The sequence below is a fragment of the Mauremys mutica genome, unplaced genomic scaffold, assembly GCF_020497125.1.
Source record: "Mauremys mutica isolate MM-2020 ecotype Southern unplaced genomic scaffold, ASM2049712v1 Super-Scaffold_100191, whole genome shotgun sequence".
NCBI classification, from domain to species: domain Eukaryota; kingdom Metazoa; phylum Chordata; order Testudines; family Geoemydidae; genus Mauremys; species Mauremys mutica.
Window position 1 is genome coordinate 1 of NW_025423284.1, and position 24,628 is coordinate 24,628.

A 24,628-nucleotide genomic window follows, 5' to 3' on the forward strand; every position below is an offset into this window, starting at 1 on the left:
TCTGGCTGGGGGTTGTCCCAGTGCTGCACAGAGGGGTTCCCACAGGAAGGTGCTTGCTCCTAACCCCCGAGGCCGTCAGTGTGTTGGCTCTTCTCTAGCCAGCCCACTTGTCAAGTCTGATTGGCCTTGGTCGGGCTCCCAGCCCCTCTCCACGGGCTGCAGCTGTCTGGAGGTGCTGCCTTCCTCAGTCCCACCTCATTCACTCCACAGGGCGACGGATTACCAAGGTGGGGGGAAGATCTTATTCTACTTCTAGCAAAAAGACATTTTTCTGTTACCTTAATTACACTATCTTAGGGGCCCCCTATAACATATTAGCAAGGTTCAATACAAAGTCATGTAAAAGTTATACAAAAATGCATAATGCAGAGATTTACCTACAACCGCACTGAGTGACTGCTGGGTGCAGTGATATAGTGACCCCTGGGTCTGTGAATGAGGCTTTATACTGGGGGGCGGGCGAGTCGTATGCGAGCGGGTGGGCAAGTGGCAGGTGGGCACAGAGGTGAGCAGTGAGCCAGCAGGGGCTCTAGGGGCAGGGACGGGGGTTTCTGGCCGGGGAGGGAGGAGGTGAAAGGAGGCGAGTGGTGGGTGGGGGACTGACTAGGAGGGACTCAGCAAGGGGCTAGGGGGTGAAGAGGGGTGTGATGGTGTGATCTGGTCACCCTATGGGGGCCATTTCTTCTCCCTCCCCCAAACCTTCCTTTTCGGCCCACAGCTGTTTCAGGGGGGCGGCACTGGGGAAGGAGGGTTTGTTTCCGTGGGGTGGGCGGTGCTGGGGGGGGGGTTGTTTCCACAGGGATGGGTGGTGCTGGGGGGGGTGTTTCAAGGGGGCTGGGTGGCACAGCAGGAGGCGCAATTTTATATTCTTGCCTTGGGTGTAAAAATTGCTAGTTACGGCTCTGGGACCCCATATTGCGCTAGGTGCTGTATAATCCCTGGCCAACACTGGGACACCCAGGGGTTCCCTTCAATCTCCCTGAGCCTCTGCTGCCCAACTGCTTCTGACTCCATCTGGATCACCCCCGCAAAAAAACCCACCTTTCCAAACAGTCCTTCTTTCCCTGCCCCCTGATTCTGCTTTCACACCCTGGGCCCATCTCCTCTCTTCATCCCTCCCCTCCCCCCAGGTGAGCAGAGATGGAGGCAACTGGAGCCAGCCCCAGCGAGCGCTGCGGCCCGTCCGGGGGGTGTTTGCAGACACAGGAAGGGAGCAGCTGGGGGTGGGGGGTGCTGGGAAGAAGGAGGCAGCAGAACAAATCCCAGAGACCCAACATGGGGCAGCTCCTGGGGGCGGGGCTCTGGCACATTGTGACGCAGGAGCCCGGGCCCAGCAGCTGCTCCCTGGTGGCTACGTGCTGCCGGCAGCGCTGGAGCCGCCCGGGCTGGAGCGGAGCCGCTGTTCTCAGCTGCAGCAGGAGCTGCCCCCGGCCCCGCTGGGCTCCAGGTGGGGACAGAGCCTGGGGCCCGGGGTTCCCCTGGGTGCGGCTGGCGGGGCGGGAGGGGAGGGGAGGGGAGAGGCCGGAGCTGCAGGCGGGGAAGGGTGGGGGGGCAGGCGGGGGGTTGATCGGTCTCTGGGCACCAGGGGAGCCCCGGGGCAGAGTGTGTGTGTGAGTGTCCCGGGCCCAGGCGTGCGCAGGGGGGGAGCCCCGGCACCCCAATGCCCTGAGCCCCGGCTGGGGAGGCTGCTCCCCCCTCCCGTGGGGGCTCCGGGGGGAAGGAGGCTGCGGCGGCTGCAGGCGGGTGCTCGGCCCCCCCGGGAATGACCCGCTGCCGGCAGCTTGTGGCGCCTCCTCCGCGGAGCTTTTCCCCGGGGGCGGCCTGGGCGCAGCTGCGATCAGCTGTTTGCTGGGCAGGCTCCGCTCAGCTGCTCCCCCCCCCACTCCTGGGGGGCTGAGTGAGCCCCCCCCCAAACAGCCCCAGGGGTCGGTGGGGGGGCGGGGCCAGCAGCAGCAGAGCCCCCCCCGCTCCTCTGGGGCTGCCCCGCCCCGCTCGGGCTGGGGGCTCTGCCAGGGCCCCCGCGTGAATCGCTGCTCCCTGCCCGCCAGGCTCGGCTCCGGCCACAGCAGCGGCGGGTGCCCCGGGGAGCCCAGCTGGGCTGGGGCAGGGGCTGGGGGAGGTTGTGGGGGGGGGGGAGAAGCTCCAGATACCGGCAGAAGCCGCGGTGGGGGGGGGAGAGGAGTCGAGCTGGGGGAGGAGGGGGAGGAGCAGGGGGAGAGGAGCCACCCTGGGGCAGGCAGGAGAACCCCGGGCCCTGGCAGAAGATGTGGGGCTGAAGTCCCCGGCTCGGGAGCCCCAGCCACCTTAGTAGCAAAAGTTGCAGGGATGAAGCCCTGACCACCCCCCCTCTGTGTGGAGCTGGCCTGAGCCCCTCTCGCTCCCATCCCCCCTGTGGAGCTGGCTCCCGCTCTCCGGCTGTGGAGAAATTCAGCCCAACTCTCCCCATGTTGGTATCTCCATTCCCCCCCCCCGCCCCCATCACCCAGCCATGGATGGATTTAGCCCAGGAGGCAGGGTCAGTGTTGGCCCCATTGGGCAGGTGGGATCTAGGGCACAACGAGGTGAAGTGACTTTCCCAAGGCTAAGCAGGGAGTCTGTGGCAGAGCAGAGACTCAAACCCAGAACACCTGAGCCTGAGTCCTGTGCCTTAACCACTAGCAACCTTCCCACCGAAGGAGAGGGAATCTCCTCCGCCACTTTGAGTGGGTGGGAGCAGCCACTAGACAGAGCTGCCAGGAGGTGGGGAGGGGGGTTGGATAGTTGGGGGGGCCTCTGGAGGGGGCGGTTAGGACAAGGAGCGGGGGGGTTGCATGGGTTGAGGGTTCGGGGGGTGCCTGTTGGGGGGTGGAGCGGGTTCAGGGCAGGCAGGGAGCAGAGGGAGCTGGATGGGTCGGGAGTTCTGGGGGTCCTGTCAGGGGGCGGTGTTACCAGATTTGCCCATTACTTGGGGGTACGCTCATTTATTCGGGTTACTTTTCTGGGGAGGGGATTCTGTAATTCTATCAATGTGCTGCTTGTGTCACGTGTGTGTTCATATGGAGCTCTGCTCCTCCCTTCTGCACGTCCCCTCCCAATGGCGCTGTCCTGCAGGATCTGGGTTCCCTAGGGCTGGGTTTCTCCTGCCCCAAAACCGGATGAGCACCCAAGCACCCACCCACCCACCCCTACAGTAACAGAGCAAGTCTGAGCGGACCGGGTCAATCAGCACTGCCACGCTGACCCCGTATCTGCCCCTGGACTCACTGGGCTGGATGAAGCAGCACTTTAAAGCTGTTACCCATATGTGTCCCAGATTCAGCACGGCCCTATCCTCACCTTCACATCACAATTGTACTGGCAGGAACCGCCTTGATGAGCAAACCCCACAGGATTCTGGGCGCTGCAGGGATCTGTAGCTTAGGTAAGAGTTGCGTTGCTGCAGAGTGACTGGGGGAAGCTAAAAACACAAAAGAGTGAGGTTCAGCAAGAGAGAGAGAAGCAACCAGCTGAACCATGCAGGTTATGTATTGAATACTGGTGATCACTGCACAAGGAGCCTAAACCAACCTAACATCCACTATTAAAGGTTAATACCTACGGTAGAAAGGAAAACAGAGAGAAAGTGGGGGGGTGTCTCTCCCACTCCATGAGGCTTGAACTGGTCAGGGTTCCCAGGTGATGCTGGTAGCTCAGGGTCCTGAGGGCTGGAGACAGGCAGAGCCCCCAGCACGATCAGTCAGGAGAAGATGGAGTCCCAGTGGAACTGATGAAGCATCAGCACCCTGACTGGAGGGTGAGTGGGGATTTTTGTAGAGAAAATACAATGGTTCAAGGGAGAACAATGCATTTATTTATAGGTAAGGCTGATAACTCAAGGGTTTTCTGTAGACTAGACAATAGGAGCTGATCACTCTTGGCTATGGGTGGTGTTTTCTTCCAGGGAGCTCACAATGCAACTAGGCAGCTTCACTATTTGGACATCAATTAAGGATCCATTGCTACAATTGGTCTGATAATTGCTGAGCTGGGTGTGGGCAGGTGTAGGTTCATTAGCATCTGGAGCAGAGATTCCCACGATGCAGTGCTTCCCTGCTTTTTCTGGTCCTAGAATTCAGTGTGGTTCTCTGCTCTCCATTCTGTATGTAAATTGAGATGGCTTCCTGTCCCATCTTTCATGCAGATGAGGCATGGGGAGTTGTCTCCGCTCTCTCCATTCTGTATGCTAATGGAGATGTCTTAATCTTGTCACCCTTGTTAGGAGGGGTCTAGGTGTGTCTCCCAATGCCCTTCACTGCTCTCTGCAAGTGTTTTTCTCTGATGGGTTTTGGTTTAAGCAGAGGGTGGGGGGTGTCTTTCATGAGTCAGGCTGGATACTGCACCCTGCTTCCCCAAGAACACAGATGTGTCTGGTATCAGCGGGGAGCAGTTGGATAGGCGTGGGAGTCCCTGGGGTCTGTCTGGGGGTGGGGGGGGGGGTGGATAAGGGTCAGGGGGACAGGTAGGGGGTTGGGTCCTAGGGAGGCAGTTACAGTGGGGGGGGGTCTCAGGAGGGGGCAGTCAGGGGACAAGGAGCAGGGGGGGTTTGGAGTTCTGAGGGGGGCAGCCAGGGGGCAGGAAGGGGGAGGCAGTGGATGGGGTGGGGCTAGGGCGGGGCTCCCTGGGTGCACACCCTAATGAAATGTGCTGCACACGCCTATGGTCACGGGGGTGAGCCACTCGCATCCTTTCCCTGTTTGTGCCATTTCTTTCCGTCTCAAAACCTGAGAAAAATTCTCTCTAGTTCTTCCCCTTCTCTCTCCGCTCCCCACACGTGGCTAGAAAATCCAAGGAGATTCCCTCGTTTTCCCTAAAATTATTGACTCTCTAGTCTCTCATTTTCCCTATTTTCTCCATAATTCTTAAATTCTCCTCAGCTTTGGGATGTGAACCCAGCCCGTTTATCTGCAGCAATTTGTCCTTGGGTAGGTGGAATTTGCTGTCCTGTGTCACTCCCCCAGCGTGGGTGGGGGTTAGTAGGTGCTGGCTGGGGGAGCCCGCAGACACGGCTGCCTCTGGGGGGGAGATGGGGGGGCCGATCTCTGCCAGCGACAGGACATGGCCGCACAGGAGGGGAAGGGAGGAGCCAGTGTCCCTATGGAGCCTGCCCAGCCCCTTTGGTTCTGCTCCTTTCCAGCATTTTGTTCAGAGACTTTATTACTGGGGAGGCTGAAAAATCTCCCTGTGGGCTTAGCCTGGCAGGAGGGGCCAGGTCTCCCCTGCAATAAAGAGCTGGAGCATGTTCCCAGCATGGCAGAACCTAGGCTGTGTCTCTGCAGGGAAAGATCCTGGGGGAATCGTGATGTGACATGAACTAAAGCCTGTTCTGAAACCTCCGCAACTGCCCTTCTCGCCCTGCCAGGCTGCAGGATGTCGTCCATGTTTCGCTCCAGCTCATCCCATCCTCCCATGGGACAGGGAAGGGAAATGGCTGCAGTGGAGCCAGCTCAGGTAGGGATTATTGTGGTGTTGTTGGTGGGTTCCTGCTGGAGGGAGAGGGACAGCAAACGCACCGGAGGAGGGAGGCTTGGGTAGTCTGGTTTGGAGGTTGGAGTTTGCCAAATATTCATGGGGTGGAGAATGGGAGGAGGCCAGGGTGTAGCAAACCTGTTGGGACTTGTTCAATATGTGGCTTCCATTCTAGGAACAGACCCACGAGGTAAGAGGGTGGAAATGCTCTAATTTGTGGGACAGGAAACAACCCCCATAGGTGGGGCTAGGATAATGGGCCAGACTCCCAGGGCTGGAGCCTGACCTGATTAACCAGCGGCTGCTGTGAGATGTGAGGGGCACCCACCAGGGAGGCTTGGGGGGGTTCTTAACCTTTTTCTTTCTAAGGCCCCCAACGTGCTATAAAAACTCCACGGCCCTGCATGTGCCTGGTTCTCTGCATATAAAAGCCAGGGCTGGCGTTAGGGGGCAGCAACCAGGACAGTTGCCTGGGGCCCCATGTGACAGCCCCCCCCACCCCCCAAAGCTAATTGCTCAAGCTTTGGCTTCAGCCCCTGGTGGCAGGGCTCATGGCCCCAGGCTTCAGCCCCAGGCAGGGAGGTTTGGGCTTTCTGCCCTGGGTCCAAGCGAGTCTGACAAGGGCCATGCTTGGAGGCCCCCCTGAAACCTGCTCGCAGCCTCCCAGAGGCCCAGGGACCCCTAGCTGAGAACCACGGCCTTAGGGGATGTGCCCCTCCCCCACACCCAGCTCCAGGGCTGGCCTTAGAGAAAATGGTGCCCTGGGTGAACTTGTATTTTGGTGGCCACCCATCCTCCCTGGCCCTCACGGGCTCCCCACCATCACGTCCAGACCCTGGTGCCTCCCTCTAGTGCTTAATTTGTATTGAAAGAGGCGCCAGAGCTCAGCCCTGGCAAAAATTCAGCACTGGCAGGGCGGCTTCACAGCAGCGGCTGCTGGCCGAGCGCCTGGCTCTGAAGGCAATGCCATCGCCAGCAGCAGCGCAGAAGTGAGGATGGCCTGGTGTGTGGTGTATTGTGCCGCCTTTTATTTTATGTAAAGTGCAGTTTGTAATGTGGCATTTCACCCCCGCGGGGTCAGCTCTGGTGGCGACAGTTTCAAGCTTAACAGAGTGAAAGTCGCCTCTGCTACTTGCTTCAAATGTACAGTCTTTTGGAACACACAAAGACCAAGGGTAGTGACCACACAGACATTCACAAGCACAAGGTCTAGTCGGTTTTACAAGTTTTATTAAAGTTACAGTTAAGGTTATGACGCCCCAAGCGCACAGAAATTCTATAAAGACCTGTGCAAAAGTTACAACTCTAGTTCTACTCACATCCTGAACAATAGTATTAGGGGCTGATGTGTCTCTCATGGATTGATCATCAGTAGAGGGATGGTTCCTGCAGGAGTTTCCCACAGGGAGCTCAATTTTCCTGCTCTGGGCACCCCCTTTATATAACGTGATTCTGATTATACCTCATTAGCATTGACACACAACCTGTATCGTGTGGTTAAGGCACATTTGGAAACAGAGGTGCCTTTCCAGAATTTTTTGTATTTAAAATTAATCTTCTGGCTAATTGTTCACCCTGTTACCACTTGGTACCTCTTTTCCCATAATCTTAGGGCATCGGGTTTTTCCTCGGCCATTTACTTCTGTCAGCATTTCTTAGCTCCAAGGCCTAAAATAGCGAAGCTAAAATCTTGCAGGTCTCAGCCTACAGACCTTGCGTGTCAGCCCTATTTACGTAGATCCCTAATACATGATTATTCTCGCTACAGACCAACCAATACATTCTCTATTTAGCACACAGTGATTCCATGTGACATAACGTGTTAGTTATTTATAACACCACACAATAAATGAACAGTAAACTAAAATCACTGGCTGCCGTTCCCACCCTTACTCCTACACTGCTGCTGTGGCCTGTGGTGCCGGGCGCTCTGCCAGCAGCTCAAGCCGGGCTTTGCGCTCTCACATGGGGGCTGCATCTTGCTGGAGCCCCAGATACCCTGCGGCCCTGTGGCCACTCCTGGCTCACCAGGGGCCATTTCAGATTTTGAGGAGGGGGCAACTTTAACTGTGATCCCAGGGGCTACTGAGGCACCTGAACACTGGAGAGTTTTTTGCAATGACGAGCTCTGTATCTAATTGTTATATAAAGAAAGATAAATATATACTGACTCTAATTACAGCCATGTATTAAATTTAAAAGTAAATTTAGAACAATCAGGAGATAATACAGCAAGATATTCCCTATCCCAAGCCTTGAGGTATCAGTTCTGGAGCTTTGATGCAGGTATCAGAAACACAAGTTGGATACTTTGCACCCTATTTTATTTAACAGACACATTCCGTGTTACTGCCATTATCTCCTCTATTTTAGTCAATTGTTTTTCACTCCACTGAAAACATATTTACTTAATTTACATACATGATTAAGGTTTTTTTCTCATTTTTACAAACGGGAATTTATTTCTCATTATTTTGGCATTTATGTTTACTGATCACAATCATGTATGTGACTCACTAACATTTGACTCCATCATTGCTATTAGTATCATACTTGGAACTGCATTTATTTTCATAGAAATTTTAAGTCACTGAAAAAAACCCCTCCAACCGTCTCCTCCAGCCACACACCCCGGCTCCTCCTCCAGCCTTTGTCCAGTTTCCCGGGGTAGAAGGTGTCACCTGGCCTCATCCCTCTTCTGGGCTCAGGTCACATGCTCAGCTATCGTCCCTCAAGTGTAGTCACACCCTGATATCCCATCCCCAATGCTGACAGTCCCAGTAAAACTCCCCCGCAACATCCCCAGGTCAATCCTCCCCACTCCCTGCTTTGTCACAGACTAAAAATACAATCTGAAGATAAGTGATCTTCATCTGCACAGTGTCTGAAGTTTTGAGTTTAGCTAATTATTTTTTTTAACGAGCCCTGCTAAGGTAAGTACAAGCAAAATGTACATTCTATTATTTGATTGTACCATTTTAAATAATGAATGATAAAGCACAATACGGCAATAACAGTAATAATGATAATTACTCCAGCCAGGCCAGGTGAGGTATTTTAGAACTTGTTACTCAAAGAACTGAATTTAAGCATAAGACAGAAATAAAATGATGAAATGCACAGACCAGTTAAAAAACTAAACTACCAGCACTGTCATCCTGACCGAATGTGAAAGAATAAAATTACAGAGACTATTGGCTTGGCTACACTTGCACTTCAAAGTGCTGCCGCGGCAGCGCTTTGAAGCGCTAAGTGTAGTCAAAGCGCCAGCGCTGGGAGAGAGCTCTCCCAGTGCTGTCCGTACTCCACCTCCCTGTGGGGATTAATGTACAGCGCTGGGAGCCGCGCTCCCAACGCTGGGGCTTTGACCACACTGGCGCTTTGCAGCGCTGCAATTTGCAGTGCTGGAGAGGGTGTGTTTTCACACCCTGCTGCAGCGCTGCAAATTTGCAAGTGTAGCCAAGGCCTATATGTACTTTGCGCATTTTGACAGGAAGTAAAAGGAAGTAACAACAGTAACTGACGTGTCTGTTGTGGGGTGAGTGTGTGTGTGGGGGGAGTGTGAGACACACCCGCTGTCACTTCCAGCCCAGCGGCACTCACTAGTCCGAAGGCTCGTTCACACGGCAGCAGGGGCCAGCAGCCCCCACTCCTGACCCAGAGGCAGCAGCACAGAATCTTGTCCCCCCAGCTCAGCTCAGCAGAGACTGGGCACAGAGGCAGGAGGGTGGGGCCACCCCACCCCCCACCCCCGCACAGCACAGGAGGCTCCTGGGAGCAGCTTGGCCGGGGCAGCTCCAAGTGGGGGAGGGGGTGGGCAGAGCTGCAGGGGCAGACAGCTGAAGAGAAGTGGGGGGAGGAGAGACAGGACACCCCTGCTGGAGGAACCCCCTCAGCAAGGCCCCTGGACCCTCATGTCGTCTGCCCCCCACTGAGTCTGGCCCCGTCCAGCTCTTCAGAATGAGAACAGCGCTGGGCTCCCTGCCAGCGAGCTCTCCCTGCACCTGCCAGGGCCTCCATCTCCTGTGCCCGGCTGTGGCTAGTGGGGGGGGGGGATGGATCTGCTGGGAGAGACAAGGGGCTCTCGCTTCGTCCCTCCCCCTGGCGTTTCCTGGATGCTCTGAGCGGGGTGGGGTGGGACTCTGTCGACTATCATCCACCAGAGCTTCCATTTGATTGAAAGTGGGGCTGTGAGTGGGGCAGCAGGTACTGAGTGTTGGACTCTTGCTCTTTCAGGGGCCGGTGACCTTCGAGGAGGTGGCTGTGTATTTCACCAGGGAAGAGTGGGCTCTGCTTTACCCCTCTCAGAGAACCCTCTACAGGGATGTCATGCAGGAGAACTATGAGACGGTGACCTCGCTGGGTAAGGAGTCCTGTCCCCTGGGTTATTAGAAGCTGTGGGGTCTCTAAAGAACCTGAGCAGTAATAACTTTATACCTTTATTCATCATTCAAGTTTTGACAAGTTTCCTTGCCCCCCCTTTTTTGCCTTATCTCCCACCCACTAGAATAATTTTTAGACATTTGTCATCAGTCATTTTAAAATTGCATTTAATGCGTCCTTATTGGCTACATTAATCACTGTAGCTTTCATGCCTTTTCCTCATTTTAAGAGGAAAATACACCTCCTGTAGAATTCTAAATTGAGTAAATAGGTGTGTGACCGATGCCTGGCTTGTGTGACAGTCAGATGAGCTCCTCTTTTGATAGAAGAGAATATAATGTTGTCAGTCAGGAGCCCAAAGGTGAAAGGAGAACAGAGCCATGTGAGACGAGGAGAAGGGGTGGGGGAGTAGCTAATTCTGGGGTGCCTGGACATGGGGAAGGTGTGTGCAGGGTTAGAGTTAAGATGGAGAAAGGAGGGATGAGGTTGTGAGAGATGAGGAGGGAACAGAAGAAGCTCCCAAGATGCCGGGAGGTGATGCCGGCTGAGAGTAATGGGAAGAAGGGGAGGGGAGTGTGGGGGAAGGGCACCTGGGAAGTGGGCTGGGTGGGTCAGTGGGAGGGAGGAGAGGTTTGGGGATCCAGAGCTGTGGGGGATCCCAGACCTTTAACCCCGAATCCCTACCCAAGCCTTGTTCTAGAGCCTACACTCCAGTTTTCTTTCTGTTCAGTTTCACTTGTATACATTTTTTCCCCAAATATTATTTTAACTCTTGACCTCCCTCTCCCACTCATTACCCCTCTCCCCATATAACCTCCCCATCTCTGTGCACAGCGACCCCGGCCACCGACCCTGAGTCCTTGCTGCATCCTCCCTCCCATAGCAGGGCCCCTACCCAGGCACATATGGGTACTTTGTTGATGATGTCACAGGGTGGTGGTGTAGCCTGTGCAGTTTTTACACCTATAAGATTACGTATTGGGGCACAACTTGCCCTTGTACATGGCTACTCAGTTAATTGAGAAGATGAAATTTGGTGAAACACGCAGAAACTTGATTGAATGGAGGCAGTTATAATTGAAATCATAGCCAAGGATCAATCTACATAACGTACCCGTCACCGAATTGCCGCCGAATCCACGGGACCGGCGGACCTCCCACAGGCAAGCCGCCAAAGGCTGCCTCACTGCCGCCCTCACAGGGACATCCAGGGCGGCCCCCGTGGCTTGCCATCCCGGACACACGCTTGGATAGGGACCCACATGCCTCTGCTTTTCCACCAGGGTTTGAGGATTGCAACTTGTCCTCCACTGTGTTCACTGGACTAACGTCCAGTTCCTGTGCGTTGCTTTCTCTCCAGGGGCTGTGAGCAGTGTGTGTGTGAGAGAGGTGGGACTTTTGGTGATACTTGTATGATGCCAATACACACCTCAGTTTCCCTCTGTGGTTGGTATTGCTATGATTATAAAAAGCAGGAGACATGAGGTGTTTTGTCACGTAGCTGTCATGGAGTGATATGAATGGGGCATTAAGGACAGGCTGGGACCAACCTACATCAGTGGAATACCCAACAGAGACAAGGGAATGATTGTCACCTGTCCATGGGAGGATCTCCACTTGGCTGAGTGAAGCACACATGGACTCGTTACATTTTTGGGAGCAGGAATAACTGGGCTCATAGACGCAGGGAGCTCTACTGGAGCAAAGACAAATGGACAGGTGCAGTTAAAGGAAACCAAAGCATTTTCTACAGCAGCCTGGCTCAAGGGCATTGGCCAGTATGGACTATATTGTCTTCTTCACTTCCCTGTGCTAATCTAAGGACTTTCCAGTGCTGAGTTTCGGTTCACTAATGAACCCTGCTATGTTTTAACAGTCTGCCCAGTGCCACAGCAAAAACTTGCTCTGTGCATTGACTGAGGAACAGTCTCTGAACAGGAGTGTCGTTCAGCTGGACCTGCTGGCAGAGCTCACAGGTTGAAGTAGGAGTGTTGAAGCCAGAGGCTTCCCAAGCACTGTTTAAAAGCCCAGGCATTGCACAGATCCCATGGATCCATGACAGTGCCAGTGTGCCTAATGGGGAAAGGATATAAAACAAGACAAGGATCTAAATGCATATTTTGCATGGTCCCCTCATCAGTGCTCATGGGAATCCCTGATCATTTCCAACGTATATTAAAATCTTCCTTAAAAGCTCACCTCTTAGTTACCAGGTCATGTCAGTTATGTCAGAGGCCTCCTGCTTCCCTGGTTCTTGTCCCACAGACAGCAAGCAGCAAAAGACCAGAAGTCTGAAGCGCAGACAATGCCATGTAAGAGAAGGCCCTTACAAATACAGACAGTGATTTTGATTCTCTCTTTTCACACTCCTGTAAGTAGCTAAGTGATAAAAAATACACCTAAGTTCTTAAACTATAGGCTTTACAGGCAGGCCTGAATATCTCTATTCTAACAGTGGGTTCTACCCCTTCCCCCATTCTGTGTCTGTCTGGTCTATTTAGATTGTAAATTCTTCAGGGCATGGGCCATCTACTATTCTCTGTTTGTACTTTGCCTAGCACAATGGGGACCCACTGTTAGTTTGTTCTTAGGCACGAAGGTAATGCATATGATTAACAACTCTCCTGCCACTTTGAGCCAAGGAAGCTGGCCTTGTGATGTTACTGCTTAAAAATGAGCTGGGGGTAAAACCATGGAATATTCTTTGTGACAAGTATCCCACAAATTCCACTGACCTCCCTTGTTTTCTTTGCCTGGAGTAGGGCTTCCAGATTCCAAACCTGATGTGATCTCGCAGCTGGAACGAGGGGAAGAGCCGTGGGTCCCAGATCTCCAGGGCTCTGAGAAAGAAGTGCTCCCGAGAGCTGCCTTCACAGGTAGGGAATTGGTTAAACCAACTCAAAAACTGTCTGTGAATTCAGGAAACATTTGGGATGCCCTACAAAGACCCTGTGAGCTCTCCAAGTTCAGGATTGTTCCCTGCAGATGTGGAATCATTAGGCAGATGTGACTCATGGCTTCCCACCTATACTCTGACAAGTGGCAGCAGGTCCCTGCCCAATGTAGCTTTCCTCAGAGTGTTCTGGTGAGATGCGGACTAAAGCTGATCCCTTCCTCTCTCCTCTGGGGAAGGGTTTGGGGAAAACCAGCTCCTGATAGGTTTGATCTTTCCCACACATATTTTGGTTTGTTCATCCCTTTTTCCATTCCTCTCTCTGACATTTCCTTTCTCTCCGGTGCAGGGAGTGACCTATGTCTGGATTCTCTCTGTCTCCCATCAGGTGATGGGCTGGTGAGTGAGAATGAGGAGCAGAAACCCCAGCAGGAAGATGCTGAGCAAGTAGAACCACATGGAACATTGTCAGGAAGATCCAAAGGGAATGTTTCCGGCAGTTGTGCACTCCCAGAAAAAGAAACAGCCTGTGAGACTCAGCAGAGGTCAGAAGAAAACTTAAGTAGTCTCTCAGACCTTATTCCACACGAGAGAATCAACTTGGAAGAGACACGCTACACATGCCATGAGTGTGGGAAAAGCTTCAATGGGAGCTCAGACCTTGTCACTCATCAGAGAATACACAGAGGAGAGAGACCCTACATGTGCTCCGAGTGCGGGAAAAGCTTCAGTCAGAGCTCTACCCTTATCACACACTGGAGAACCCACACTGGAGAGAAACCCTACATGTGCTCTGAGTGCGGGAAATGTTTCAATCAAAGCTCTGCCCTTATCACACATCAGAGAATCCACACAGGTGAGAAACCTTATGGATGTTCTGAGTGTGGGAAACACTTCATTGATAGTTCAACCCTCATCTCACATCAGCAAATTCACACAGGAGAGAGACCCTACACGTGCTCTGAGTGTGGGAAAAGCTTTAGTCGGCATTCACACCTTATCACACATCTTAGAATCCACACAGGAGAGACGCCCTACACGTGCTCTGAGTGGGGGAAACGCTTCACTGATAGTTCAGCCCTCATATCACATCAGAGAATCCACACAGGGGAGATGCCCTATACATGCTCCGAGTGCGGGAAACGCTTCAATTGGAGCTCACACCTTATCACACACAGGAGAATCCACACAGGTGAGAAACCTTATGGATGCTCTGAGTGTGGGAAAAGCTTCAGTCAGCGCTCCCACCTTATCACACATTGTAGAATCCACACAGGAGAGAAGCCCTACACGTGCTCTGAGTGTGGGAAAAGCTTCAATTGGAGCTCACACCTTATCAGGCATCAGAAAATCCACGTAAGAGAGAACTGTAATAAATGCCTTGACTAGGGCTGAGCAAAGATTTTTTTTTTAAATCACATTTGCTAATTCCCACATAGTGATCTTTGCACCACCTTCACCGTAGTAGCTCAGCTCAGCTCCCCCAGATGAGTTGCCTGCTTCTGCCTTTTCCAGCTCACCCTTCTTTGGGGTCAGTCTTATGATCTTTTCTATTGAGTCGTAGGAGTGTATGTCATAGAACCATAGAATATCAGGGTTGGAAGGGACCTCAGGAGGTATCTAGTCCATTCTCCTGCTGAAATCAGGACCAACCCCAACTAAATCAACCCAGCCAGGCTTTGTCAAGCCAGGCCTTAAAAATCTCTCAGGATGGAGATTCCACAACATCCCTAGTTAACCCATTGCAGTGCTTCACTACCACCTTAGCAAAATTAGTTTCCTAATATCCAACCTAGATGGCTCCCACTGCAACTTGAGACCATTGCTCCTTGTTCTGTCATCTGCTACCACTGAGAACAGCCAAGCTCCCTCAGCTCCAGGTGGGAGAGAGGTTTGATTCCCAACAAGCTACACTGAGGCAAAAACTACCTGTGCCTGACATCCACTAGGGCTGTACATGGCGTTGGCTGCTCAAGTTAGTGATCTTGGTGTAAAAAGACAATTATAGTTGTAGAGCAGATGCAGCCCAGGTGCAGGGGTTGGCATTAGCTTCCCCCTTGTCCTGACCTAAACTCCATCACTTTCCCTAGTCTAAACAAACCCTGAGCATCACGGTTATACTGTTCCCCCATTTCACAGCAATTGTTAGTCATCGAGTTCACTCTTGGGGAAGAAGTTGTTTCACTCCCAGTTGCTCAGATGTTGGTTCAGGTTGTGCTGCAGAGCAGATATTTTTACTACCATTTTTCTCACTTAAAATATATTGAACTATAACAAAGAGCAGGAACAGGGCAGGGATAGGGGAAAATGTCATTTCACCCTCTGTAACAATAGAAGAAGATGGGGTAAGTCAGAGGGATTCCCTTATTCCCCATCACCATCCCAGTCCCCCTGTTGTGCAGTTGGTTAGGTCAATCTTTTTTCTAAAGGGCTGGGAAGATGATAACCTCGTAAATAACTTGTAATTAAACAAAGTGCCCATGCATTGGGCTCCCAAAGCCGTTGTGTCCCAGGCCCTACAGGAAGTGGCTCCTGAAGAGATCTCCTTCCTCATTGGCTGCATGTTGCCTATTATTTGGCAAATACAATCCCTAGCTAGGTAGAGATGGGAAACGTGGAAGTGACATTTCTCTTCAGCTCACCCCTGGAAGGTGCTGCAAATGTGTAGAAAATGAAATACGTGTTGAATGTGCTGTAGCTGCAGAAAGATACCTATTTTTAATAGAGACCTGACATTTGTTGTCTTACAGGGATTCTAAGTTGCACCTGAATTTAGTCCCTAATTTAAATCTGTGCCACCAGATTAAAGAAATAAAAGGGCACAGTTGGGGGAGTTGTACCTCACTGTCGCTACTGATCTGTTGTGCGGTTAGTGAAGAATTCTACGCCAGAGAAGTGTAAAATTACTCCAAGTAAGGTCAAAGATTTGACAAGAGCTCAGGTAGAAATTGCAGGTACTAGTGGTTGATTTTCACCCCAGAGATGGAAGCTGTGGTGTTTTTAGAATCCTGCTCCCTAGTTAAGTGGCATTGGTCACACTCCTGAAGGATGCCATGATTAAACTGGGCACAACTGTCTTTTACCATCTGGCTCCAAAGTTAGATGAAGCACAGAGAGAAACAGCTGATTCCTTCAGAGCCATTCCATGCCTATGGGTCCCAATCTGGCTGCCTTGTTGACAAGGAGCACTTCCCTGCTGGCCAAACAATGGTAGCCAATGAGGGAATGTATCAGATGTGAAGTTCAGACTGCAGGATACTTGAATGCTGAGTCCAAAGTCTGTGAAAATAGAGCACAGGTGGTTCTAATTCCTCAGCATCTTCCTGCTGGGGTTTCCCCTCCTCATTCTCACTCACGGTCCCATCACCCGATGGGAGACAGAGAGAATGAGACATAGGTCACGCCCTGAACTTGAGAGAAAGGAAATCTATGCCAGTACCTGGTTGCTAAACTGCAGCTACAGTTCCTACTCCAGGTGAATCCAAAGCCCGAGAGGTGCAGAGATCCAACCCCTTATTATCTTAGAAACGTTTTGTTCCTTTTTCTATTTTTTGTCTTTCTTTTTATGAAGTTGGAGAACTCCCAGTCTTTCTATTCGATTGGGGTGTAACAGTGCGGCTCGGTGAGGGTGTGAACACCTCTGAAATCTACAACGGGAAGATGCTAGGAAGAATAGTTCCCCAAATCTTAATAGACTTAAAACCCTGCCCTATGAAATGACAGAATGCATGCGCCTCACCTGTGCAAGCATCGCAAGGAATTGAGCGGTCAGATACGTATTGTTCAGCGAGAGCTGTTTGAATTCTTTTACTAATGTCTCTCTAAGGTCTGTATGTGTTTTGGGGTGAGAGGGTGAGGAGAAGTATTAGCTACAGAATAGTGAAATCTAAGGAGAAAACTGTAATTAGCGTTGAGCTTGTGGGCTAAATGTCAGCAATGATTAGGTTTCGGCATTGAAATATTCAGCTGGCTAAATCTGGGTTGCAAGGCCTGGGTGAAAAATCTCTGGGGTTTCGGCATCACTAAATGTGCACCTGCCTCCTTGGGTTGCTCTTTCAGGATTTATAGGGGTTGGTTTTTCTGCTGTATTAATCTGATGGTTGGACTAAATTGACGACTTGATTCCAGCGCAATATCCTTGTTATCTCATTGATTTCCTGATTTGACCTGAACTTTATCACTGTGTTGTTTAACCCTTAGCTGAGTGGTGTCTATAGTCATTTAGCCTTAGTGACGTGCACTCTTGGGATTATTTGTTCATGTTAATAAAACCTGTAACTGGGAAATTGAGTCATTTCTTTCAATAAGCAACCGGGGCTGGAACTTTTCTTTGTGTATTTCCCTTTAATTCAATCTCCATTTTCTTCATTTCACACTGTTCTAAGTTAAGGAACGTGCAGCAACAAAAACTGACACACACCTGTTGCTGCTCCATTCTGTGCCCATCCACCAGGAGCAGAGAACAAACCCCTCCTGGAGCCGGGATTGTCACACTGGACTGGAAATACAGACGCGTGTTCCCAAGCTTTGCTGTCTTTCTCCAATCATGGCATAGGGGTGACACCTACACCTGCTTGTAATCACACCTGGCAGGAAGGAGATCCCTATGTGCATTGCCTTGGGAGCAGGGGGATCTGGGAGACACTGGGGGCTATTTACCCAGAGCTCAGGAGCAATCTGCTCAGGGGTGATGCAGTAGAAAAGAGCTGGGTGCTGCTTTCCCCACTTATTTCTCCTTATCCCCTTTCAGTCTCTCCTCTTTCCCTTTCTTCCTCCTCCCCCACCCTCTGGCAGGGAGACTTGGTCACTTCCCTGCTCCCAGGGGCGCTCACTCTCCCGTAGCTGGATTGGCCCCTGTGAGCGCTAATAGGAGCGAGAGCCTGGGTGCGGGTCAGTCCCTGCAGCGGCTCTGGGACACACAGGGGCAGGAGGAGGAGCAGAGATGGGGCTAGTTCCCACCTCAGACAGTCCCTGGCCCGGTGAGTGTGGCAGCTGCAGCCTGGGTTGGGCTTGAAGGAGCCAGGAAGGGGCTGGAGCAGTGGGGGGCTGGTAGGAAGGAAGCAGGAAAAACAAGGAAAAGAGCCGTGGGGCAGCTCCTGGTGGCTGGGCTTTGTAAGGTACCAGACACTGCTGGTGCTGCTGCCTCCAGTGTGCGCTGGGAGCCGGGGCTGAGCTCCGGGCTGCTGCTGCGGTGCCAGAGGGGCTGCTCCAGGGACAGACTTTCACTGAAGCACTTTCTGTGCCCATCCGAGGTGGGGACTTTCTCCAGCTGGACCCAGTCCCAGGCTCTGCTGCCCCTGGCCAGGGGTCGCAGGCACCAGGGGCCAGAGGGACCCCAGGGGCAGCCCTGGGTGGGCAGAAGAGAGACTCCACACACAGGTCCCAGAAGCTGAGGGTCTCGCAGCCCCTGGGGATCTGCTCTTGGGTGGGGTCTGGACAGCGATGGAGCCCCTGCCTCATGCTGCCTCAGGTGCAGTGTGAGAAACTGCTGTGTGTAGGAATTTGCTACTTATGGTGCACTGAGCATGCTCACATGAACTGAGCATGCTCAGTAAATCTGCTGAAGCCACTTCCCTTCACCCTGCCCTTTCTCAGAATCAGGTTCTGCAGATTGCTATTTACAGGGTGTCATAAACGTATAGCTACAGGTAGCATAAAATACCCTGTAAAGGGTTAAAAAGCTCAGATAACCTGGTTGGCACATGACCAAAAGGACCAATAAGGGAAGAAAATACTTTCAAATCTGTGGGGGAAGGTTTTTGTTCTCGTGTTCCTTTGTTCTCTCTGGGTCAGCGAGGAACCAGGGCATGGAAAATACGTCTCCCTAAGCACATGGCACAGAAAAACCTTAGAGTTCTGTCCATAGGCAGGTCCTTGAATAGCTTGCTGAGTTACAAGGCATATCTGCCCTTTCTCAGTGGGTCGATTGTGTAGCTGATGGTCCGTAATGGGCCAACAAGCAGGCTAGGCAGAACTGACACCAACTTGTCTGGCTGGGGTGTTCCCTGGAAGCAGAGCACAAATTTGAAATACGGGCAGCATAGAGCCAATATTCATAACGTCAACTAGAAAAATGATACACAGTGAGAGATAGCATAATTATAATCAGTCAGTCAGAACCTCTCCATAGACCGCTTACACAACAGCCTTTCTACAATATTGGCTGCGAATATAGAACAGTGGTCGCAATGGTAATCTATACAGTTACAGATTATGTCAATAATGTCACAGGAGGTGACACGGCATCAATGAAATTGGAGCTGGGGCAGCAAAGAGCCACCAAATGTTCTGAGGGCTGGAGAAAAATGCCTTCTAGGGAGCTATAGAAAGAGCTCAACCTGTTTAGCTTATCAAAAGAAGATTGAAAGGTGACTTCATTGAAGTGCTGAAGTGCCTTAATGGAGAGAAAGGATTGGGTATTAAAGGGCTCTTGAATCGAGCAGAGAAAGGCATAAGACCCAATGGCTGGAAAGTGAAAAGAGACAAATTCATATTACAACTAAGGCACAAATATTCAACAGCGAGGATGATTCACCACAGGAACAAGTTACCAAGGAAAGTGATGGATTCTCCATTTCTTGATGTCATTTCATGAAGACTAGATGCCTTTCTGGAATGTGTTTGCCCCAAAAGTAGCTATGGTGTCCTACAGGAGGCCTGTGATACACAGGGGGTCAGATTAGATGCTCTAATGGTCTCTTCTAGCCATAAAGTCGACTAATATCTGAAAAACTGAGTGCAGCATTGGGAGCAGCGTCTGATGTTTCCTTGTCTAGCCGGCTTGCTGCCTAGAACAAACGCTCCTTGAGTGGGGTGATCCACAGGGAGTAGCTCAAACCTGCAAAGTGCCTGGCCAGGGGCAGGACATTAGCCCAGCAAGGGAGGGGTGTGGCAGTGACATCACAAAGGCCTTTGGAAGGACTTCAGACTATTGGTCCAAGGTAGTGGGGAGGTGGTGACCTCACAGAGAGATGCTGACATCAGCCAGGCAGGACAGGGGCGAGGGGCCAGGGAAACCTCAGAGACCCCTGTGGCTTTGCTTCAGCAAGTCTCCTTCTCCAGGTCTCTCTTTGAAGACTGTGAGAGTATTCGGGTTCATGGACGTGAGCGCCAGGAGGAACCTCTTTCGAGTTTTCTCCTTCCCTTTTCGTGATTTTACTAGAAAACAGCCATCCCTGTTTAGAAGGTAAGAGCCTCCTGGAGGTTTGAAACCTGTTCAGTCTGATCCATCTGGTGAGAGTTGAATTCTAGGCATGGAAAACACGAGCTTAAGGAGGCAGAATTTTATTCCGCAACTGGGATTTTGGCCCTTAGAATCACCGGGGACATTGGGGTTTGTCCTTTTTGTTTCACCTTTTCCTCCCTCCCTCCTTCCCTCCCTCCTTTCTCTTCTTCTCTTACTTATTTTGTTCTTTCTCCTGTTCCCCTCTCAACACCGGGAGGGAGGTGTGTGGGTGTGTGTGTGTGTTGCAGGGGAGTGCTCGGCAGCTCCCACTGGGAGGTCCACCCAAAAATGTGGGGCTGAAATAGTGCTCAGGCCGTCAGGGCCGGATTAACCTTCTGTGGGTCCTGGTACCAAACATATCTGTAGGCCCTATGTAGTCACTGTGGACTCCGAGTGTGGGCCTGGTGGGGCAGTGCCATTGGTGCCATAGCAAACCCGGTACTGAACCTCAGAGACATTTTTCATTTTGATCACACACCCCTACATGACTGTACGCATTGCCATACACAGCTCCCTCAGCCCCCGGGTTTTCTTATTGAGCTGTGCACCCATGTGGGTTTACCAGTGTCCACAGTGAGCAGAACTTTCATAGTGATCAAGGAAACTCCCCACAGACTTATCTTCTTCCTCATTCAGACCTTCTCTAGCCATGTCTCCAGTACCCCCCATGTCACCAGTCACGGCATGTGGTCCTAGTCTCAGCTCAGAGTTCTAAAGCCAGCAGACACCTGATCAGTTCTGACAGATCCCCCCCTCAGCACCCATCCTGCCATGTGAGCCAGCCACCTGCAAACACCATCTCCCCAAAGTCAGGACTTAGCCCTTGGGAATCTGACGCCACCAGCCTCTCTCCCTCTGCTCCCATCTACATGCTAGTCTGCTACCTGGTCACCACCACCTCTCCCCACGCTTGTTTACTTTCCACTTTGGACATGCTCCCACCCAGCTGGAAGCTCCCTCTGCCAGCCTGACCTGCTCCCTCTTTCCCTGCTCCCCCTGACATTCCTGTCCTACTGGTGACCTCTGTTCCTTGAGGTGAACTCCAGTGTCTTTAGCTGCTCTAGCTTAATGGCCCCAGTAGTCACAGAGCCACCTGCAGCTTCTCTGGCTACAGCCATGGGGCCAGTTCCCAGAGGCCAGCCTTAGCCAGCTGCAGCTACTAGCCGCAGGAGGGGTGGCAATGCCAGGGCTGAGCCTGCTTGAACCTTGCAACGGCAGCACTAGGGACTCTAAATCCTCAGCCCTGGCCCTAGGCAGCTGCAGACTCTGGAGTTAGGCACTTCCCTCCTCTAGGCCATGGCTTTAAATACCTGCGATTCCCATCACCTGCAGCAGAGGCCACCAATTCCCACACCCCCCTCAGCCAGCACCTAGTCGTGCAGAAAGTGCAGCCTGAGTGATTTTGGAGGCTGGGTGCCAGGAGGTTCCCGTCCCTGAGCAGCAGCTCTGCAGCAAGCTCACATGCTTCCCAGGTGGGGCATTAGCCGTTACTGACAAGGCTTGTCTGTGTTCTTTTTTTTATCTCATTGTTAGGTGTGAGAAGTATGAACTGTTCAATAGGTTCCATTAGTTGGTTAATAAGATGTTGCTGAAGTAAATCACTGGCTTTAAAATAAGATCCAATCTGGAGCATATGAACTATTGACCCCTGGACTCCATCTCTGAGAGGGGACTTGTTTACCATCAGGGGACAGGCTCAAACCAGTCCAAACCGGTTTTTCCCGCCAAAACCAGCCCTCAGCGTTCCATCCCCTCAGCACTTTTCCCGCCACAGAAGTGATATAAGGACGTGCTCAGCACCTGCGCGGGGCCGTCCCCCCCCAGCGACGGCCCGTCCACGGTCGGGTCTTCCCAGCGCTCCCGAGCCGGAGAGCGACGAGCCCCCTCGGTCCCGCCGTGAGACTGAGGAACAGGAGGCCTGTCACCCCCATTCCTGCCGTCCTGCATCCCTGGTGTCCAGCCTCCCACGGAGCCCCCGGGGAGTGAGAGACCCCGGGGGGGGGCACTGGGGCTGGGCAGGAAAGTGACTCTGCCCCGGGGAACCTGGGAGAAGCCTCAGAGCTGCCTCAGCCCCAGTGGGATTTGGGGGGCAGAGACTGGGGCCTGGCGGGGGGGATCCCCTGTGGTGTGGGGGGAGATGGGGGGTGTCAGGCAGGGAGGGGAGAAGCTGGAGTTGTGGGGGGGGAAGGTCAGTGGGACGCGGGGGGGGGGTTGAACTGTCTCTGGGCAGCCAGGAAATTCCCGGGGGGGGGGGGAGTGGTGGGCGGGGGAAGGGGGGAGGGGGGTTAATTGGATCCTGTCCCTCTTTGTGCCACTTGCCTCTCGCCCCCGATACAAATTCTCTCTAGTTCTGCCCCTTTTCTCTCTCAGTGTCTCACACGGGGCTATAAAATCTGGGGCGATTCCCCCCATCCCCTCCAATGATCAGCTCTCCCGTCCCCCCCGATTTCCCCCGTTCTCCCCATGAGTCTCAAACGTCAGTTTAAAATCTTCTCTCGTGAGGGGCATTTTCCCACCCATTTTATCTGCAGCGATTTGTCCTTGTGTAGGTGGGAAATTGTTGCCCTGAGTCATTCCCCGGCACATGGCTGCCCCTGGAGTGGGGGTGGGATGGCTCAGTGGTTGGAGCACTGGCCTGCTAAACCCAGGGCTGGGAGCTGACTCCTTGAGGGGGCCATTTGGGGATTTAGTTAGGGATTGGTCCTGCTTTGAGCAGGGGGTTGGACTAGACACCTCCTGAGGTCCCTTCCAGCCCTGATCTTCTAGGAGATGCCGGGTCTCTGCCAGGGCAGGGAAGGGGGCAGGGGGGAGCTGGAGCCGGGTCGCTTGGATGGGCTCTGGCTGGGAAGGTGCAATTCCTCCTCCCGGCCGCCGGGGGGCGCTGCGCTGCGGGAGCCACGTGAGCTGCCTCCTGGCCCTGCTGCTGCTCCTGCTCTTTGGACCTCTGGACCTGGGGCTCCTGCTGCTGCCTGGTGGGTGCCCGGCTGCGTCCTGCCGCTCCCAGCCCCCCCCCCCCCGTGTGAGTGTCTGCGCCCCTCCCCCGCCCAGAGCCCCCTGCCTGCAGCCCCCCCCGCCGCAGCCAGCCCCTGCCACCCTCCCCCAGCCCCTGTCTGTACCCCCTGCCCTGCCACCCCCCATTGCACCCCCTGCCCTGCCCCCAGCCCCTGTCTGCACCCCCTACCCTGCCACCCCCCATTGCACCCCCTGCCCTGCCCCCAGCCCCTGTCTGCACCCCCTACCCTGCCACCCCCCATTGCACCCCCTGCCCTGCCACCCCCCATTGCACCCCCTCTCCTGCCCCCAGCCCCTGTCTGCACCCCCTGCCCTGCCACCCCCATTGCACCCCCTGCCCTGCCCCCAGCCCCCTGTCTGCACCCCCTGCCCTGCCCCCAGCCCCTCTCTGCACCCCCTGCCCTGCCCCCCCATTGCACCCCCTCCCCTGCCACCCCCCATTGCACCCCCTGCCCTGCCCCCAGCCCCCATTGCACCCCCTCCCCTGCCCCGCCCCCAGCCCCTGTCTGCACCCCCTGCCCTGCCACCCCCCATTGCAACCCCTGCCCTGCCCCCAGCCCCTCTCTGCACCCCCTGCCCTGCCCCCCCATTGCACCCCCTGCCCTGCCACCCCCCATTGCACCCCCTGCCCTGCCACCCCCCATTGCACCCCCTGCCCTGCCCCCAGCCCCTGTCTGCAACCCCTGCCCTGCCACCCCCCATTGCACCCCCTGCCCTGCCCCCAGCCCCTGTCTGCAACCCCTGCCCTGCCACCCCCCATTGCACCCCCTGCCCTGCCCCCAGCCCCTGTCTGCAACCCCTGCCCTGCCACCCCCCATTGCACGCCCTGCCCTGCCCCCAGCCCCTGTCTGCAACCCCTGCCCTGCCACCCCCCATTGCACCCCCTGCCCTGCCCCCAGCCCGTCTGCAACCCCTGCCCTGCCACCCCCCATTGCACCCCCTGCCTACAGCCCCCCCGGGGAGTGAGAGACCCCGGGGGGGGGCACTGGGGCTGGGCAGGAAAGTGACTCTGCCCCAGGGAACCTGGGAGAAGCCTCAGAGCTGCCTCAGCCCCAGTGGGATTTGGGGTGCAGAGACTGGGGCCTGGTGCGGGGGGGAGATGGGGGGGTCTCAGGCAGGGAGGGGAGAAGCTGGAGTTGCGGGGGGTGGGGGTTGAACTGTCTCTGGGCAGCCAGGAAATTCCCGGGGGGGGGGTGGCGGGCGGGCGAAGGGGGGAGGGGGGTTAATTGGATCCTGTCCCTGTTTGTGCCACTTGCCTCTCGCCCCTGATACAAATTCTCTCTAGTTCTGCCCCTTTTCTCTCTCAGTATCTCACATGGGGCTATAAAATCTGGGGCGATTCCCCTCCCATCCCCTCCAATGATCAGCTCTCCCGTCTCCCCCGATTTCCCCCGTTCTCCCCATGAGTCTCAAATGTCAATTTAAAATCTTCTCTAGCAACCTCCCACCGCAGCCAGCCCCTGTCACCCTGCCCCCAGCCCCCTGTCTGCACCCCCTGCCCTGCCACCCCCATTGCACCCCCTGCCTGCCCCCAGCCCCTGTCTGCACCCCCTGCCCTGCCACCCCCCATTGCACCCCCTGCCCTGCCCCCAGCCCGTCTGCAACCCCTGCCCTGCCACCCCCCATTGCAC